This window comes from Coregonus clupeaformis, chromosome 12 (genome assembly GCF_020615455.1).
Source record: "Coregonus clupeaformis isolate EN_2021a chromosome 12, ASM2061545v1, whole genome shotgun sequence".
NCBI classification, from domain to species: domain Eukaryota; kingdom Metazoa; phylum Chordata; class Actinopteri; order Salmoniformes; family Salmonidae; genus Coregonus; species Coregonus clupeaformis.
The window spans coordinates 26,302,620-26,324,306 of record NC_059203.1 but is presented as its reverse complement, the minus strand read 5'-3'; the positions used below and the strand labels follow the sequence as shown (position 1 = coordinate 26,324,306).

Genomic DNA, 21,687 nt, shown 5'->3' with positions numbered 1-21,687 from the left:
CATAGGACCACTTTAAGCCGTATGCTCCACAGAGCTGGGCTTTACAGAAGAGTGGCCAGAAAAAAGCCATTGCTTAAAGAAAAAAATAAGCAAACACGTTTGGTGTTCGCCAAAAGCCATGTGGGAGACTCCCCAAACATATGGATGAGACTCAAATTGAGCTTTTTGGCCATCAAGGAAAATGCTATATCTGGCGCAAACCCAACACCTCTCATCACCCCAAGAACAGTTAAGCATGGGGCTGGCAGCATCGTGCTTTGGGGATGTTTTCATTGGCAGGGACTAGGAAACTGGTCAGAATTGAAGGAATGATGGATGGGAAATTCTTGAGGGGAAACCTGTTTCAGTCTTCCAGAGATTTGAGACTGGGATGGAGGTTCACCTTCCAGCAGGACAATGACCCTAAGCATACTGCTAAAGCAACACTTGAGTGGTTTAAGGGGAAACATTTAAATATCTTGGAATGGCCTAGTCAAAGCCCAGACCTCAATCCAATTGAGAATCTGTGGTATGAGTTAAAGATTGCTGTACACCAGCGGAACCCATCCAACTTGAAGGAGCTGGAGCATTTTTGCCTTGAAGAATGGGCAGAAATCCCAGTGGCTAGATGTGCCAAGCTTATAGAGACATACCATTAGAGACTTGCAGCTGTAATTGGGGGGGTTTGTTTCATAATAAAACATATTTTGCATCTTCAAAGTGGTAGGCATGTTGTGTAAATCAAATGATACAACCCCCCCCAAAATCTATTTTAATTCCAGGTTGTAAGCAACAAAATAGGAAAAAGGGGGATGAACACTTTTGCAAGCCACTGTGTGTCATCATATAGCTGACCCCTATTGGGCCCGTGACCAGAGTTAGCCCGCTGGTTGTGGGTTGTGCTGAGCAGTAGATTCCCAGGGCTAAACCACTCTGACAAGACATGGCTGATTGAATCAGTGTGAGCAGCAGAGACATTCAGCCAGAGGGTGAAGGGTTAATTATGGGGGTTATGTGATGCTGTTTGTAAGACGTGTTTATTGTTGCTGTTTCCTACCCATAGGCTTGATTGGCAGGTCAGAACCGCCTTCATCAAAGACTTGTTCTGTGTGTTATTATGGTCTGCTGGGAGGTTGTCTGGTTGAGCTGGATCACTTCCTGTAGGAGGAGAGACCCCTGACCGCTCAGCTACTTAACTATCAGGGGCGTCTCAGAGTGGTAACTGATTTTAGGGCCAGTTATGCCTTTTTAGATCACAATGAATAAAACTACATGGACAGGGGAGACCTCATCCTAGATCAGCATTCCTATTCTGAGCCGCTTGTTTAATATGGCCTCAGATACTGTACCATACAGGCTGAAGTACACTACATGACCAAAAGTATGTGGACACCTGCTCATCAAACATCTCATTCCAAAATCATGGGCATTAATATGGAGGTTTTTACCCCCTTTGCTGCTATAACAGCCTCTACTCTTCTGGGAAGAGATGTTGGAACATTGCTGCGGGGACTTGCTTCCATTCAGCCACAAGAGCATTAGGGAGGTCGGGCATTGAGGTTGGGCGATTAGGCCTGGCTCGCAGTCGGCGTTCCAATTAATCCCAAAGGTGTTCGATGGGGTTGAGGTCAGGGCTCTGTGCAGGCCAGTCAAGTTCTTACACACCGATCTCTTAAAAAAAATTCTGTATGGACCTCGCTTTGTGCACGGGGGCATTGTCGTGCTGAAACAGGAAAGGGCCTTCCCAAAACTGTTGCCGCAAAGTTGGAAGCACAGAATCATCTAGAATGTCATTGTATGCTCTAGCGTTAAGATGTACCTTTAGCGTTAAGATTTCCCTTCACTGGGACTAAGGGGCCTAGCCCGAACCATGAAAAACAGCCCAGATCATTATTTCTCCACCACCAAACTTTATAGTTGGCGCTATGCATTGGGACAGGTAGCGTTCTCGGACTGCCAGATGGTAAAATTCATCACTCCAGAGAATGCGTTTCCACTGTTCGAGACCAATGGCAGCGAGCTTTACACCACTCCAGCCGACGTTTGGCATTGCACATGGTGATCTTAGGCTTGTGTGCGGCTGCTCAGCCATAGAAACCCATTTCATGAAGCTCCCGACTAACAGTTATTGTGCTGACATTGCTTCCAGAGGCAGTTTGGAACTCGGTAGTGAGTGTTGCAACCGAGGACAGGATATTTTTACGCGCTACGCGCTTCAGCACTCGGCGGTCCCATTCTGTGAGCTTGTATGGCCTACCATTTCGCGGCTGAGCTGTTGTTGCTCCTAGACGTTTCCATTTCACAAAAACAGCACTTACAGTTGACCGGGGAAACTCTAGCAGGGCAGAAATTTGACGAACTATGACGGTGCCACGTTGAAAGTCACGGAGCTCTTCAGTACGGGCCATTCTACTGCCAATGTTTGTCTATGGAGATTGCATGGCTGTGTGCTCCATTTTATACACCTGTCAGCAACGGGTGTGGCTGAAATAGCCGAATCCACTAATTTGAAGGGGTGTCCACATACTTTTGTATATAAAGTGAGGGGGAAAAAGTATTTGATCCCCTGCTGATTTTGTACGTTTGCCCACTGACAAAGACATGATCAGTCTATAATTTTAATGGTAGGTTTATTTGAACAGTCAGAGACAGAATAACAACAAAAAAATCCAGAAAAAACGCATGTCAAAAATGTTATAAATTGATTTGCAATTTAATGAGGGAAGTAAGTATTTGACCCCTCTGCAAAACATGACTTAGTACTTGGTGGCAAAACCCTTGCTGGCAATCACAGAGGTCAGACGTTTCTTGTAGTTGGCCACCAGGGTTGCACACATCTCAGGAGGGATTTTGTTCCACTCCTCTTTGCAGATCTTCTCCAAGTCATTAAGGTTTCGAGGCAGACGTTTGGCAACTCGAACATTCAGCTCCCTCCACAGATTTTCTATGGGATTAAGGTCTGGAGACTGGCTAGGCCACTCCAGGACCTTAATGTGCTTCTTCTTGAGCCACTCCTTTGTTGCTTTGGCCGTGTGTTTTGGGTCATTGCCATGCTGGAATACCCATCCACGACCCATTTTCAATGCCCTGGCTGTGGGAAGGAGGTTTTCACCCAAGATTTGACGGTACATGGCCCCGTCCATCGTCCCTTTGATGCGGTGAAGTTGTCTGTCCCCTTAGCAGAAAAACACCCCCAAAGCATAATGTTTCTACCTCCATGTTTGACGGTGGGGATGGTGTTCTTGGGGTCATAGGCAGCATTCCTCCTCCTCCAAACACGGCGAGTTGAGTTGATGCCCAAGAGCTCGATTTTGGTCTCAACTGACCACAACACTTTCACCCAGTTCCCCTCTGAATCATTCAGATGTTCATTGGCAAACTTCAGACTTTGGAATCACTCAGAGAAGATTAATCACATGATATCTAAGAACTCATCGACATCATGTCCTCACGTTTTGAGTAGAAAATGTCCACTGCTCGCTCTCTTTCTGTCTGTCTGTCTGTCTCTCTGTATCTGTGTTACGGATACAGGTATCCTGTGTTTTTGTGTGTTTCTACTCTTTCTGCCCTAATCACAGGTGTCCTGTATGTTCCTGATTGGTGGTCGTTGAGGTGTCTGCTGATTGGACCAATCAGTGAACATTCCTGTTAATTGCACCACCTGTTATTCGTTTGTTCAATCACACATCCCATTTTATAAAAACCAGACTTGTGTTTGTTGAGAGAGAGAGACTTTTTGCCATATGTGAGTATGGACACGGTGGTGTCCTGTGTGTTGTGTACGCACTAAGTTGTTGGTTACCCTATTGGTAACATTATTAGAATATATTTCTTTACCTGAGTGTGGATACTGTTGTATCCTGTGTACTTATTTAATTGCTGAGTACCCTGTTTAGTAGTTTTGTGTGTTTTTTGGGAAAAGGGGGGGTTTAAGCTAGTTGCCCTTGGGCGTACATTACCCGTAGGAAGAAATCTGTCTATAAACACCAGTTAGACCTGAGCGGACCACCCACTGTATTTTTGTATGGTAGCAGTAGCCTAAGCGGTTCTTCAGGCAGGCTAGATCAGTTTAGGGGGTTTTACACTATTGTTTCATTTCTTGGGTCCTGCTCAGCCCTTTTTCCCAAACCCTTACCGTGTGTTCATAAATAAACACTTTGTGTTTGACGGTAGTTCATGGTAGTTGTGTCTTATTTGTTCTCACTATTCCATGCCACACTTATAATTTACATGAATTTATGTTACGGGTCTCATGTCCATCCACCCTAGATGTTTAGAGCCACGGGGTTCGTAACATAAAGTGGGGGCTCGTCCGGGATCTATCCCATGCTACTCATGTAAATTAGTAAGTGTCTGGTTCAGTGTTGAGCTTGGCAGCTGTACTACCTGTTTTTTTGTGTGTTCAGTAGTTGACGGCTCGTGTTGCTAGTAGGATGGCTACTTTTGAGTTAGGGGCATTTTTGGAAAACCCCTACGTGGGGGTTTTTGAGAATTGCCGTAGAGTGGATCTACAGGCTTTGGCTGACCACTTTTCTTTACCCATACCGAGGGGTTTAGTGAAAGCAGAAGTTAGGGAAGTAGTGTTAGAAATATTATTGAGCGAGCGAGTGCTTGTGTTACCGCCGCCTGAGTCTGCTTCTCATGTAGGGGATGTGGTTGCTGTTTCTGTAAGCCCATCAGTGTCTGAGGACGAGGCTAAGGCTCCAGTCACATTGCCCCGTTATGACCCACTCTCCCCACTGACTGACAGTGATGCCAGGATGGATGTCCGCTCGACACGGCTCCAAATAGAGGCGGAAGAGCGGGCACAAATCAGGCAAGACAAGCTGGAGATGCGTAAAATGGAACTAGAGGCAGAACAGGAGACGCGTAAGATAGAACAGGAGACGCGTAAGCTAGAGGCAGAACAGGAGACGCGTAAGATGGAACTGGAGATGCGTAGGCTTGATCAAGAACTGGAGATGCGTAGAATGGAACTAGAGGCAGAAACAGCGAGGTTAGTCTCTGCTAATACTATGCCTGCTAGTGAGCCATCCTCACCAGTTGTGTCATCTGCTACATTTGATATTAGTAGACAGATCACCTTGGTACCTGTGTTTAGGGAGTCAGAGGTTGATTCCTATTTCAGTGTGTTTGAGCGTATAGCGGTAGCATTGAAATGGCCCGACGAGGTATGGTGCCTATTACTTCAGTGTAAGCTAACAGGTAAAGCCCAAGAGGTTCTGGCAGCGCTACCTCTTGAAGACAGTTTGAATTATGAGGTGGTCAAAGCTACTGTTCTTCGTGCCTATGAGCTTGTTCCTGAGGCATATCGACAGAGATTTAGGTCTCATAAAAAGTCTCCTACTCAGACTTATGTGGAGTTTGCTAGAGACAAAGGACATCTGTTTGACAAATGGCACAGTGCAAGTAAGGTAACTGATTTTAACTCTCTACGGGAGTTAATCTTGTTAGAAGAGTTTAAAAATTGCTTACCGGACGCATTGTAGTTTATCTGAGCGAACAGAAAGTATCCTCACTGTCGGAAGCGTCTGTATTGGCAGACGAGTTTGTGTTGACACATAAGAGCGTGTTTTCGGCTCGTACGGAGAGCAGGGCTGCGGAGTTGCTAACTTCTAGTCCTAGTCGACCAGCAGTACATCCAGCACGCCCAAAAGATGTGCGTCACTGTTTCTATTGTCATAAGGTGGGACATTTGGTTAGTGATTGTTTTTTGCTTAAACGCAAACCGGGGATGCCTCAGCACGCCAGGCCGCCAACGGGTGTTGGGCTGATTCGTACGGTTGTAGGGCCGGAATCAAGACAGAAGCCTCATAGTGAATGTGGTTTGAAAGTCCCTGTCCCAGATCACAGTTATGAACCGTTCATTTTGAGGGGTTTGTTTCTATATCAGATGATGAAGCGTGTCAGCGTCCAGTTAGAATCCTCAGAGATACTGGTGCGGCGCAGTCGTTCATACTAGCTGATGTGTTGCCCTTGTCCAGTAATACATATTGTGGTTCCAGTGTGTTAGTACAAGGAATTGAAATGGGTTTCGTCCCAGTGCCATTGCACTTTGTGAACGTACACTCTGAGTTAGTCAGTGGATTGTTCAGAGTGGGCGTACGTCCTATGTTGCCAGTAAAAGGTGTGACATTTATAATGGGCAACGATATTGCCGGAGGAAAGGTAATACCCATATTGGAGGTATTGGATAAAAGTGACCAGTCTCTCTCCGAGGAGCTGGCACAGGGTTATCCAGATGTGTTCCCCGCTTGTGCTGTCACACGTGCTCAAGCCACGACAAGTGGGTGAAGTGATAGATTTGTCAGACACGATTCTATTCAGAGAGTGTGACCCAGAGGATAGTTCGGGTGCTACCTCTGGTAAGCTGATGCAGTCTGACCAACAGCCCAGAGAAAGGAAGAAGGATGTGGAACTTGTTGCGGAGGCAATACAGTTACCAGTTACTCGTGAGCAGCTGATCGCTAACCAACAGGTTGACATTAGCCTGGCTAAATGTTTTTCTGGTGTTGTCTCAGAGGAGGAGCTAAAGAAGAAAAACATGGCATACTTCATTGATGGTAATCTCCTCATGCGTAAATGGACATCCCATGTTGACGCTGGCGGAGATTGGAATGCTGTTTACCAAATAGTGATTCCTACAGCCTTTCGACAAAATGTTTTATCCCTCGCTCATGATCACCAGTGGTCCGGACATCTGGGAGTCACCAAGACTTATGATCGAGTTTTGCGACATTTCTTTTGGCCTGGCTTAAAACAAGATGTGGCTCAGTTCTGTCGGACTTGCCACACCTGTCAAGTAGTTGGGAAACCGAACAAGGTTATTTTCCCCGCGCCTCTTTGTCCCATACCGGCCATAGGTGAACCATTCGAGCATGTGATGGTTGATTGTGTTGGACCATTACCAAAAACAAAATCTGGTAACCAGTTTATGTGGACAATTATGTGTGTGGCCGCCAGGTACCCAGAGGCCATTCCTCTGCGAAAAGGGGTTGGATAATGTGTTGGCAGATGCTTTGTCTCGTGTGTAATGATCTAGGTTTTTTTTTGTTATCCCGGCAGGATGATTTGTGAATTTGGGTGTTGTGATAGTACGTGTGTCGCAAACCATTTTGGTTTGCTCTTTTAAGGGTGGGAGTGTTACGGATACAGGTATCCTGTGTTTTTGTGTGTTTCTACTCTTTCTGCCCTAATCACAGGTGTCCTGTATGTTCCTGATTGGTGGTCGTTGAGGTGTCTGCTGATTGGACCAATCAGTGAACATTCCTGTTAATTGCACCACCTGTTATTCGTTTGTTCAATCACACATCCCATTTTATAAAAACCAGACTTGTGTTTGTTGAGAGAGAGAGACTTTTTGCCATATGTGAGTATGGACACGGTGGTGTCCTGTGTGTTGTGTACGCACTAAGTTGTTGGTTACCCTATTGGTAACATTATTAGAATATATTTCTTTACCTGAGTGTGGATACTGTTGTATCCTGTGTACTTATTTAATTGCTGAGTACCCTGTTTAGTAGTTTTGTGTGTTTTTTGGGAAAAGGGGGGTTTAAGCTAGTTGCCCTTGGGCGTACATTACCCGTAGGAAGAAATCTGTCTATAAACACCAGTTAGACCTGAGCGGACCACCCACTGTATTTTTGTATGGTAGCAGTAGCCTAGCGGTTCTTCAGGCAGGCTAGATCAGTTTAGGGGGTTTTACACTATTGTTTCATTTCTTGGGTCCTGCTCAGCCCTTTTTCCCAAACCCTTACCGTGTGTTCATAAATAAACACTTTGTGTTTGACGGTAGTTCATGGTAGTTGTGTCTTATTTGTTCTCACTATTCCATGCCACACTTATAATTTACATGAATTTATGTTACGGGTCTCATGTCCATCCACCCTAGATGTTTAGAGCCACGGGGTTCGTAACAATCTGTCTGTCTGTCTCTCCACTTCCCTCTCTCCCTTCATCCCCCTCTCTCTCTCTAGAAAGTGGCCCTCCTTGGTTCTGCTGTTCATTCCAGGATTGAAATTAGTTCCACACCGTAGCCCTAATGACTTCATAGATCATTTATCTATTCCATTTACTAATCAAGGGACAGCTGTAGCACTGTCCTCCGCTCAAGAAATTACTATTTTTAATGAAGGAAGCAAAATTGTGTTTTTAGTGGACAGAAGGGTTGGGGGAAAAAAGTAATATTGAAGTAAGGAGTGAATACACTCCTTTTTAGATGCTCAAACACATAATGAGAAGCTGGTGAATTTCAGTGGAAAACAAGGTTTTCTGATGGTTGTTTTGTAAGAAAATGGGCCTCTTAAGCCTGGCTTCTATCTCATATCCCTGTTTTGTCGTTTGAGTGAATAGCTGTTGTGGGTTTTGGACTTGTCATAACGCTCCTATTTAGAGCATGCATTCACTTTCTTTCACCAGACAACAATGGGATGCTCCACTCAAATTTCTTATCTTGGATTCGTAGAAACTGATTTGTTCTCTAGTTCATTCTGTTTCCCTCACAGACTAAGTTCTACTCCAGTCCTTTGTAATGTTGGCTGCGTGAGTAAGTGTTCCATCCTCCAATGGTTTCTCTGGTAATGACATCACTCTCTGGCCTCAGCCAGAGTGCATGTTACAGGTTATAGCTTTATCAATCTGTACTGCTTCTATGCACAATACTGTAGCAGAACACTTCCTTATTTTATATGGTTGGCTAAATATCTAAGAAATACAACATGTGCATCCCAAATGGCACCCTGTTCCCTATATTGTGCACTACACTCTTAGAAAAAGGGTTCTTCAGTTGTCCCCTTTTTGGTTTCAGGTAGAACCCTTTTTGGTTGCAGGTAGAACTCTTTTGGGTTTCATGTAGAACCCTCTGTGGAAAGGGTTCTACATACAACCCAAAATAGTTCTACCTGGAACCAAAAAGGGTTATTCAAAGGGTTCTCCATTGGGGACAGCCGAAGAACCCTTTTAGGATCTAGATGTGTACTATTGACATAAATTCTCTACATAGATATAGTAGTGAGTAGTCTATGTAAGCTCTCAAGATCAGGCTGGCTCACAAGGTTTCCATAGTAGTGTACTAAATTATATAGTGAAATACGGTGCCATTTGGGATGCAACCAATGTTTTTCAGACAGAACATGTCTGATGCAGTAGCACTGAGTCATCATATCAGCCAGGATAAATGTGGTTGTTCATTTCCTAGAGCTAGATCCAGTTGTTTTATCTCTATGGTTCATTACATTTTTTACATTTTTACATTTTTAGTCATTTAGCAGACGCTCTTATCCAGAGCGACTTACAGTTAGTGAATACATATTTTTTTTATACTGCCCCCCCCTTGGGAATCGAACCCACAACCCTGGCGTTGCAAACGCCATGCTCTATCAACTGAGCTACATCCCTGCCGGCCATTCCCTCCCCTACCCTGGACGACGCTGGGCCAATTGTGCGCCGCCCATGAGTCTCCCGGTCGCGGCCGGCTGCGACAGAGCCTGGATTCGAACCAGGATCTAGTGGCACAGTTAGCACTGCGATGCAGTGCCTTAGACCACTGCGCCACTCTGTGGTGCAGGCGCTTAGTGGTGTGTTAGTGGAGGAGGGAATATGAGCATTAACCTCCACCTTAACAACACTTTACCACCCCCATTAACATTAACACTCACCTGAACTACTATACAGAGAGGAGATGCACTTTGCCCATCCTCCCCACCCACTACACACACACACACATAAACACACAATCCTCTTCTCACAACCAGCAGCTAATGATGCACAATCACTCTCTCAGCATTGCCATAAAAGTGTAGTTCTATCTGACTGCTCTGCTCTGCTGTGTTCCAGTGTTGTGCTGGTTGCTCCAGAGACACTTTTGCTAATGTTTACTGATGAACCAGTCTGCTGCTGGGCCTGCCTGCCTGGCTGCCTGCCTGGCTGCCTGCCTGCTTCTAGAGGGCAAACACAGATTGTCCTTTCTTTTTTTTGGGAAAACACAAAGCAATACTTCTGCTGCTGCTGTTTTGCAGTCCCACCTAGGTCTATGAGATAGGAATAGCAAAATCTAATCAAATCAAATTGTATTGGTCGCATACACATATTTAGCAGATGTTATTGCGGGTGTAGGGAAATGCTTGTGTTCCTAGCTCCAACAGTGCAGTAATATCTAACAATACACAACAATACACGCAAATCTAAAAAGTAAAAGAATGGAATTAAGAAGTATATAAATATTAGGACGAGCAATGTCTGAGTCCGGAGTATAAATATGTATGTATGCATGTGGGATGGGATGTACAGACATTATGGACAGTATGTGGATAGAATATATAGTATATCTGTAGAATACTTAGGATATAATAGTGTTTATATATACAGCAATAGTTGAATAGGATAGCAATGACTAGAATACTGTTTTACCCATTTCATATGTATATACTGTATGTAAACATTATTAAAGTGACCAGTGTTCCATGTCTATGTACATAGGGCAGCAGCCTCTAAGGTGCAGGGTTGAGTAACCGGGTGGTAGCTGTCTAGTGACAGTGACTAAGTTCAGAGCAGGGTACTGGGTGAAGGCCGGCTAGTGATGGCTATTTAACAGTCTGATGGCCTTGAAATAGAAGCTGTTTTTCATTCTCTCGGCCCCAGCTTTGATGCCCCTGTACTGACCTCACCTTCTGGATGATAGCGGGGTGAACAGGCCGTGGCTCGGGTGGTTGATGACCTTGATCATCTTTTTGGCCTTCCTGTGACATCGGGTGCTGTAGGTGTCCTGGAGGGTAGGCAGTGTGCCCCCGGTGATGCGTTGGGCAGACGCACCACCCTCTGGAGAGCCCTACGGTTGCGGGCGGTGCAGTTGCTTTACCAGGGTATCGAGCATGGGCACTCTATAACAACTTACGTAGGAAAGGCTTAAACAGAATTAGAACATTACACGTCATTATTTTCAGCAAAAGGGAGAATATTACGACAATCCAGCAAAGTAAAGAAACAACTGGAAGGTATTATTACTTAGGAGATTAGCTTAGTTAAATGTGTGTGAACACGGCTTAGTTCTCCTGTGGAGGCTGTTCGAATGGTGTGACGTATGTGACACAGTCAGAGGAGCGAGTCATTGCTATGCCTCGAGCCAACGGCCCAGCCTCATTGGCCCAGGATTTCCCTGTTCAGTGGGTGTGGTGGAATGAAGTAGCTGCTCAGCCATGCTGCCAGCCCACATGGCAGGAACAGAGCCAGGTTAGAGCAATACACTAGACTGCCTTTAAGATGATACACAAAGCAGGAAAACCAGAAGGGTGTCACCTCATGTCTTTTTGAGTGCAGTAGTGGTGAGATATACTGAGAATAAATGATGATGATTAGACTAGGCTTAGTTTGACGTTCTTAGTCTCTGATGTTTGTGGTATAGGGAGATTAGTTGTTTTGGGTTGTTTTTGAGTAGATCACTCATTGTGACATTGGATAGGTACGTTGGATAGGTACATTGGAAAAGGGGGCATAATTAGGCTAGATTAGTGTGTGTGTGTGTGTGTGTGTGTGTGTGTGTGTGTGTGTGTGTGTGTGTGTGTGTGTGTCAGAGTAAATATCTCTGGTCTCTAGGCTACTCTAAATGAATGTGGAATGGACAGACCACATGATAGACGATCACTGCATTATCCCTCCACTGGAGACAGTCACTTAGACAGGCAGCCAAATCAAATCAAATTTTATTTGTCACATGCGCCGAATACAACACCGTGAAATGCTTACTTACAAGCCCTTTACCAACGATGCAGTTCAAGAAATAGAGTTAAGAAAATATTTACTAAATAAACTAAAGTACAAATTAAAAAGTAACACAATAAAATAACAATAACGAGGCTATATACAGGGGGTACTGGTACCGAGTCAATGTGCGGGGGTACAGGTTAGTCGAGGTAGTTTGTACATGTAGGTAGGGGTAAAGTGGGGTGGGGGGGGTGTCGTTAATGTATATTGTCCATATTGGTCCATCTTGGTTAGGTTGGCGATATATTCGGGTGTCATGGACAAATTAAACAAGCACACTGTTATTTTTCTGCATACACCCGTAGGGTGGTTTTGTTCAACACTTTGGGCTAGAGCTGGGACGATAAACCGAAAAGGATCTTCATTGATCATACCGATCACTTATCAAAAGCATTTTGCTGATATTGTTCATTACGATCAGTAGTCTATACTTGAGAAATGTGAAGTTTGAAATGAAATAAGTTTGCTAATATGGGTGTTTGTTAATGGGACAATTGATTGGTACAACCATCACACTAGTAGTAGTAGTTTAAATTATATATTTTTTAGGGCTGTCAAATGATTAAAATTTTTAATCAAATTAATCAGAATTTTCAGTGGATTAATCATGATTAATCACTATTTGCAATTACACCTGAATCCTAACCATTTTTTTTCTGAAATGCATACCAAAAGATAAATAACAGGACACAGATACATAATTTTCATATTATGTCTGTTTATTAACACAGCCAAATAATGGTGTTTTAAATCAAGCTGAAACATACTACACACCATAATATTTGTCTTTGGCTGTGGCTCTTGACGGTGGCTTATAGAATGAGTCTTGAGACGCCACTTGCAAAACATCAAGGAAACCTGAGTCTTCTACAATGCTAATGGGTCTACAATCCTTTGCAATCCATTTTGCTATTGTGTTGGTCAAATTATCTGAGGTTGATTTTGTTAATTGCCTGCAAACATTCAGCGTGGTCTGAATGTATACTCCTGAGTGGCGCAGTGGTCTAAGGCACTGCATCGCAGTGCTAACTGTGCCACTAGAGATCCTGGTTCGAATACAGGCTCTGTCGCAGCCGGCCGCGACCGGGAGACTCATGGGCGGCGCACAATTGGCCCAGCGTCGTCCAGGGTAGGGGAGGGAATGGCCGGCAGGGATGTAGCTCAGTTGATAGAGCATGGCGTTTGCAACGCCAGGGTTGTGGGTTTGATTCCCACGGGGGGCCAGTATAAAAAAATATGTATTCACTAACTGTAAGTCGCTCTGGATAAGAGCGTCTGCTAAATGACTAAAATGTAAATGTAAATGTCTGGCGCAAACCACTTGCTGAATCTGACGGCCCAGCAAACGCATGTTTGGCGTTGACATGGTACTTCAAGCTTGAACAGCTCCGGTGAAATTGAAACTCCTTCTTACAAATCTTGCAAATAACCTTGTACTTGTTAACTGTACCATCATCATTCTTTTTATATTTGAATCCGTCAATAGGCCCACTTTGCTCACCTTGCTCCATCTCGCCTCTAGCTCCCAACCACTTTCCTGACCTGAATAATTTGTCACACTGCGCATGCGTGAAATGCGTTAAAAAAATTGACGTAATTAACAGCAAACAACTAATTAACGTCGTTAACGCGCTATTTTTGACAGCCCTAATATTTTTATGTGGTGCACAGTTATAAACTTATCGTTCTATTTATCGTTGTCGCATCAATTCAGCCAATTTATCACAATGTGGATTTTGTCCATATCGCCCAGCTTTACTTTGGGCTCTATTTAAATGTGTCTTTTTGCAATTTAGGAAAGATTCATGGAAAAGGAGCCTTCCATTCAACACTTGGCACACATGGCAAAGGCATTACAGAGAATTCTATGATGGAGTCAATAGATATAATTGACTTAAGAAGAAATTCAGAAGTAGGCTAATGTTGCAACGTTGTTAGTGAATGAATGCATTGTTTTGACTCTTTCAAGTTCTTAGTTTGGGGAAATACAGTTTAGCCTAGTACAAACCAGTGTGTGCCCTGTGTTAGCTGTGGATTCTTTGATTGGTTAGACCGGGCTTTGTGATTACCAGCTCTGTTGCTGGGTCAACCAGCAGATTATTATAGTAGACAATGTGTCATAGAGGAGACATGGGCCTTAACATTTGCCCCAGAGGTTCCGTTCAGCTCATTCTGCTCCATCCCTTTTGGCTCTTAGAGCAGAAGACTTCCTGGAGAATCTGGGCATTATGACGTGTCCTTCGTTATTTAGCTCTGTTAGCTTTCAGAGAGTAAATTAGTGGTTTTTTATGGCACTTTAAGAGGAAATGATTTCCATAGTGTACCACAATGGAATATACTGTGTGTGTGTGTGAGCTTGCATTCGGGTTAAAGTTTGATGTCAGCCTGTTTGCGTGTGAAAGCTTTTAGAAACAAGTGGCGTAAGTAACCATGGAAAAACATGCATTTTCACTCTGAAAGCCAATTTATGATTGATCCAGCCATGCAGTCCAGAGGCTCCGGACGGAGGGTGTGACGCAATTGCGGCACCTCGAGAGGCTTGCGGAGGCCAAATTGAGCTCCGTACGGCGATGCCGTGCGCCTCCCAAATTCTGTAACAATGCGGACGGCTCCGTATAGCTCCTCATTGACATGATTGGTTGACGGTAGGTGGGGGCGGTACATCCTGAAAAAACACAAACTGACTTCCTTGAGGGGGATAGAAAGATGCTGGATTGGCGCACATTCAACAAATATTATTTAACAAAGTGGACATTTGTCAAATCCGTCATGATTGATGTATTGTAACAGGCCCACAATGTGGTTACTAAAATCCAATTTGGATATACACTACATGACCAAAAGTATATGGACACCTGCTCGTCGAACATTTCATTCCAAAATCATGGGCATTAATATGGAGTTGGCCTCCCCTTTGCTGCTATAACAGCCTCCACTATTCTTGGAAGGCTTTCCACTAGATGTTGGAACATTGCTGCGGGGACTTGCTTCCATTCAGCCACGAGCATTAGTGAGGTCAGGCACTGATGTTGGCCAATTAGGCATATCTCGCAGTCGGCATTCCGATTCATACCAAATGTGTTCGATGGGGTTGAGGTCAGAGCTCTGTGCTGGCCAGTCAAGTTCTTCCACACCGATCTCGACAAACCATTTCTGTATGGACCTCGCTTTGTGCATGGGGGCATTGTCATGCTGAAACAGGAAAGGGCCTCCCCCAAACTGTTGCCACAAAGTTGGAAGCAAAGAATCGTCTAGAATGTCATTGTATGCTGTAGCATTAAGATTTCCCTTCGCTGGAGCTAAGGGCCCTAGCCCGAACCATGAAAAACAGCCACAGGCCATTATTTATCCTCCACCAAACTTTGGAGGCACTTTGGCACTATGCATTGGGGCAGGTAGCGTTCTCCTGGCATCCGCCAAACCCAGATTTATCCATCAAACTGCCAGATGGTGAAGCGTGATTCATCACTCCAGAAAACGCGTTTCCACTGCTCCAGAGTCCAATGGCAGTGAGCTTTACACCACTCCAGCCGACGCTTGGCATTGCGCATGGTGATCTTAGGCTTGTGTGCGGCTGCTCAGCCATCGAAACCCATTTCATGAAGCTCCCGACGAACAGTTATTGTGCTGACATTGCTTCCAGAGGCAGTTTGGAACTCGGTAGTGAGTGTTGCAACCGAGGACAGACGATTTTTACTCGCTTCAGGACTCGGCGGTCCCATTCTGTGAGCTTGTGTGGCCTACCACTTCGCGGCTTAGCCATTGTTGCTCCTAGACATTTCCACTTCACAATAACAGCACTTACAGTTGACCAGGGCAGCTCTAGCAGGGCAGAAACTTCACAAGCTGACTTGTTGGAAAGGTGGCATCCTATGACGGTGCCACGTTTAAAGTCACTTAGATCTTCAGTACTGGAGATTGCATGGCTGTGTGCTCGATTTTATACTCCTGACAGCAATGGGTGTGGCTGAAATAGCCGAATCCACTAATTTGAAGGGGTGTCCACATACTTTTGTATATACAGTGTATTTGGCTGTTTTCGCTGGATAACATTTATAAGTTGACCCTTTTCAGGTTTAGAAAAAGTGACTGCTAAATGCTAATTCCCCTTTGTATAAGCTGGTAGCATAGCTAGCATACAGAAATCGGTGGTGGTAGTCAGTAGTTAATTGTAATGCAGTTGATTTAATGACCATGACATGAACATCTGTTGGGGTTGACATCCATACAAGCTTTATACTCTGATTTTTACCTCAACATAGTGTGAAATACACACATAAACAATATCCTAAATGTAGGCCCATTTTGCTGGGGGGCAATGGGGAGATTTGGGATGGAGATGGAGGTGGGAAAACGGTGCAGCCTTTTTACTTCATGCTATCTTGGCTGAGCTCATATTTCAAGTACCGGGAAACTGACTCCAACATCTCAGAAGAGGTAAGGTCTTGTATTTTTGTTTAGCCAGTTGCTTGTAATTAGCTGGATGGCTATAGAGATTAGCCCTGAATCACTACGAGTGGTGCGATGCAGACCAATTTATTGGATGCGTATGACACAGCTCCCCGAAGCGCAAGAAGTATGAATGCTCTCTGTCATCTTTTAACCTCCCTCCCCATATCTACCTCTTTCCCTGTTCCTGTCCCTACAATCCAAAAACCCTTGCTGTTGTATGTACTGTATACAAAGTTTGAGATAGTGGTAAGGTTGAAATATTATGTTTGTTGAAAATATCCATTTTGAATCTCTTCCTCCCCACCCCCCAAAGCATATGTAAAGTTCAGTCAGTCGTGACTACACCTTTCAATGTATACCCTCACCATAAGGTGCCAGCTTTTAAATGTCCATCATTCTCAACCAACAAGATCAGAAACTGCATATGTAGCTCACAGCTCTCAGGCTCGCATATGCAGTGGTTGGTTGATTATTAGGAATACAATAACACACACACATTCCCTCAGCTAGATTCACACAAGCAGACCAGGCATACTGTTCATCAGACCAGCTACTATGTTCTCTACTGGGACATTGCATACATTCAGTCTGAAGTAGAAGTACAGATTACTATGCCCTCTACAGGGACATTTTTATATATATATATATATATATATATATATATATATATATATATATATATATATATATATATATATATATATATATATATTACACTGCTCAAAAAAATAAAGGGAACACTTAAACAACACAATGTAACTCCAAGTCAATCACACTTCTGTGAAATCAAACTGTCCACTTAGGAAGCAACACTGATTGACAATAAATGTCACATGCTGTTGTGCAAATGGAATAGGCAACAGGTGGAAATTATAGGCAATTAGCAAGACACCCCCAATAAAGAAGTGGTTATGCAGGTGGTGACCACAGACCACTTCTCAGTTCCTATGCTTCCTGGCTGATGTTTTGGTCACTTTTGAATGCTGGCGGTGCTTTCACTCTAGTGGTAGCATGAGACTGAGTCTACAACCCACACAAGTGGCTCAGGTAGTGCAGCTCATCCAGGATGGCACATCAATGCGAGCTGTGGCAAGAAGGTTTGCTGTGTCTGTCAGCGTAGTGTCCAGAGCATGGAGGCGCTACCAGGAGACAGGCCAGTACATCAGGAGACGTGGAGGAGGCCGTAGGAGGGCAACAACCCAGCAGCAGGACCGCTACCTCCGCCTTTGTGCAAGGAGGAGCAGGAGGAGCACTGCCAGAGCCCTGCAAAATGACCTCCAGCAGGCCACAAATGTGCATGTGTCTGCTCAAACGGTCAGAAACAGACTCCATGAGGGTGGTATGAGGGCCCGACATCCACAGGTGGGGGTTGTGCTTACAGCCCAACACCGTGCAGGACGTTTGGCATTTGCCAGAGAACACCAAGATTGGCAAATTCGCCACTGGCGCCCTGTGCTCTTCACAGATGAAAGCAGGTTCACACTGAGCATGTGACAGAGTCTGGAGACGCCGTGGAGAACGTTCTGCTGCCTGCAACATCCTCCAGCATGACCGGTTTGGCAGGGGTCAGTCATGGTGTGGGGTGGCATTTATTTTGGGGGCCGCACAGCCCTCCATGTGCTCGCCAGAGGTAGCCTGACTGCCATTAGGTACCGAGATGAGATCCTCAGACCCCTTGTGAGACCATATGCTGGTGCGGTTGGCCCTGGGTTCCTCCTAATGCAAGACAATGCTAGACCTCAGCAGTTCCTGCAAGAGGAAGGCATTGATGCTATGGACTGGCCCGCCCGTTCCCCAGACCTGAATCCAATTGAGCACATCTGGGACATCATGTCTTGCTCCATCCACCAACGCCACGTTGCACCACAGACTGTCCAGTAGTTGGCGGATGCTTTAGTCCAGGTCTGGGAGGAGATCCCTCAGGAGACCATCCGCCACCTCATCAGGAGCATGCCCAGGCGTTGTAGGGAGTCCCTACACCCAAACGAGGGCATTGCGTTCATTCACCTCTGGCCTGATGGCTCCCCTACCTCTGCGGAAGCACAGTTCCCGCTCAGCCCAGTCAAAACTGTTCGCTGCTCTGGCACCCCAATGGTGGAACAAGCTCCCTCACGACGCCAGGACAGCGGAGTCACTCACCACCTTCCGGAGACATTTGAAACCCCACCTCTTTAAGGAATACCTGGGATAGGATAAAGTAATCCTTCTACCCCCCTCTTACTCCACCCAAAAAAAAAAAAGTCGCTAAGGATAAGTCGCTCTGGATAAGAGCGTCTGCTAAATGACGTAAATGTAAATGTATACAGGCACGTGGAGGCCACATACACTACTGAGCCTCATTTTGACTTGTTTTAAGGACATTACATCAAAGTTGGATCAGCCTGTAGTGTGGTTTTCCACTTTAATTTTGAGGGTGACTCCAAATCCAGACCTCCATGGGTTGATAAATTTGATTTCCATTGATCATTTTTGTGTGATTTTGTTGTCAGCACATTCAACTATGTAAAGAAAAAAGTATTTAATAAGATTATTTCATTCATTCAGATCTAGGATGTGTTGTTTAAGTATTCCCTTTATTTTTTTGAGCAGTGTGTGTATGTGTGTATATATATATATATATATAGTTACGGGTAGTCCCAGCGGGAATTGAAAACCACGATGCTGACGTTGCAAGTGCCATGTTCTACCAACTGAGCGACACAGGAAAACATGTATTACATTAGGATTCTCAGGGGAACAGAAACTTAGTCTCACCACCACAATTATCAAAGTGTTACTTTCTGTTCATCTGGAGATGGATGAAGCACATTAAGTAAATTCCACTTCAGTATCAGTCTTGTAGATCAGAGATGTGAATGTTTTCCTCTAATCCCCTGAAAGCTGATGTTAGGGAGTTGAGTCATACAGGGAGGTAGCTCTCTGGAAGTTTACTTGTTTCTTATCAACCACACTACAGTACCATTTCTAGTATTGTGAGTCATTGGCTGTTAATTATTCAAGTACATTTCTAATGATGTGATTCAAGTATGGCTCTGTTGGTAGATCATGGCACTTGCAACATCAGGATTGTGGGTTCGATTCCCACGGGGGACCAGTACGAAAAATGTATGCACTCACTACTGTAAGTCGCTCTGGAGAAGAGTGTCTGCTAAATTACTAGGATAAAATGGTGAGACAGAGAGGAAGAGAGACGGATGGAGAGAGAAATGGGAATGTATGAGGTGAAAAAAATAAGCGATGGAGAGAGAATGACAGATAGTAAAGGAGCGAGAAATGGAAAGAGGTGGAGAGCGAGAGTGGAAGCAAGGGAGGGATAGAGAATTTTTAATTTATTTATTGTCTATTTTACTTGCTTTGTCAATGTAAACATACGTTCCCATGCCAATAAAGCCCATTTGAATTGAATTTAATTTAATTTAATTGAGAGGGAGAGGGAAACTTGGCCTCACTCCATGAGAGCTGTGTTCAGGAACCACAAGACGTCTGTGGTCCCTCAGAGAGAGAGCGAGATAGCAAAACAACATACATGATGGGAAAGGTGACTCCTCCAGAGAATGTGTCCTGTTAAAGGTGGACTTACTGTGTCTGATTATGATCCGGATTTTCTCTATCGGTCACACTCTCTCTCTCTACCAATCTGTATAAACAGTAGGGGTTTTTCTTGCTTTATTACCTGAGTAATGATCAAAATAGCTTTAATAGCTTCACAGATGGTCTCAGTTCAACTCCCTTTACCTGCTAATTTATCCATTAACTCACAAGTGTGATTGTCATCTATTTGTTGTTTTTATTTTTCTCCTGTCAGGTCATTTGCATTCTCTCTTTCTTTCTCTCTCTCTCTGCCTGTCTTAACTGGCAGCCATCCCATGGTTCTTTGAGAGAGGTCGTATTAACGCTCCTCTTCCGTCGCCATCACAACAGACTCCCACTCCCAGCATGCCTTGCAAAGCTCCTGTTATCAGTCACCTTGATACCCATCGCCCCGGTAAGGGGCACTCGGGCGTGATTGTGGAATTCCGCAAGTCTGGATGAGTGATTCAGAGAAGCCTGGGTCCGCCAGTAGCAAAGCAGGACAGAGAGGAGCCAGAAGGGGGTGATCTGATTTGGCTCCCTATAGTATTCCCCTGAAGTGGGCGGTCTCAGTGGGTGGGATTTATCCTCAAGGCGAGCAGTGAAAGAGGGGTGCATCTCAAAAGTCCAAAGTGATTTCCTTAGTCTTACAGTATACACCTTAAAAGTCAGTGAAGTTGCACGATACATGGTGCACAAGCACAACAATATGGTTGCCATTGGTTTCAGACTTGGCTCGGAGAAGAGATTTGGAGAGATAAAAAGAAGCACAATGAGAGGAAAGTGTTGTGTATGTCTGTACAGATACCTTAGGGAAGACAGTGTTGTGTATGTCTGTACAGATAGCTTAGGGAAGACAGTGTTGTGTATGTCTGTACAGATAGCTTAGGGAAGACAGTGTTGTGTATGTCTGTACAGATACCTTAGGGAAGACAGTGTTGTGTATGTCTGTACAGATACCTTAGGGAAGACCGTGTTGGGTATGTCTATACAGATAGCTTAGGGAAGACAGTGTTGTGTATGTCTGTACAGATACCTTAGGGAAGACAGTGTTGTGTATGTCTGTACAGATAGCTTAGGGAAGACAGTGTTGGGTATGTCTGTACAGATACCTTAGGGAAGACAGTGTTGTGTATGTCTGTACAGATAGCTTAGGGAAGACAGTGTTGTCTTTTGTCCTGGAGAAGCCTTTGATTTTCAGTTATTCTTCCGGATGCTCTTGGACTAATTCCCAATCTAGTAAAAGTGTCGGAGCGCACACAAATCCCTCCGCTGCCTCTGCAGTAAAAGCCGGCACAGACCATTAACAGTAAAACAGTGACACACTTGCGTTGGGCAGGAGAAACAGGGGGATCCCCCCCCCCCCATATCTATCCTTATTACTGTTCCGGTTTTATCGCCTTTAACACTGTGCTGAGTTGACAGGAGAGATAGGGGAATGGGGCTGAAGAATGAGAGAGAAAAAGAGGGATAGAGTGAGAGGGAGAGAAATGATGGAGAGGAGAAAGAGAGAAGGGGAGGGAAAGAAGGGAGATTGTGTGGGGAAAATAAGGATGACAGAGTGATAGAGGGAGAGGGAATGATTGAGAGGTGGAGGCAGGGAGATAGAGCAAGAGGGAGTGAGGGAAGATTAAGAGAAGGAATATCAGGCTTCACAGGCCAGTTGGCACAGAGGGAATATGATCAAAACCCCAGGACTCTGCTGACTTCTAAAACCTCCCTCCATAATCCCACCACTCAGAGAGAGACAGAGAGAAAAGAACAAAGGACACAGTGAAGGCAGAGAGCAATAGCCAAAGAAAGAATATGTGGTTGCTTAGTAGAAAGAGAGAGAGAGTGAAAGAGACTGAAAAAGTAGAGCAATAAAGAGAAAGAAAAGCAAGAAGCAGAGTATTGCTTCAGCTGCGAGAGAAATGGAGAGGCTAGAAA

The 21,687-nt window shown here is 44.6% G+C and overlaps 1 protein-coding gene across 6 annotated transcripts in view; it reads left to right on the top strand.

Moving 5' to 3' along the window:
• Positions 1-21,687, top strand: part of LOC121578138 (plasma membrane calcium-transporting ATPase 1) — a 187,913-nt gene that overhangs the window by 80,178 nt on the left and 86,048 nt on the right. The window lies entirely within an intron of this gene.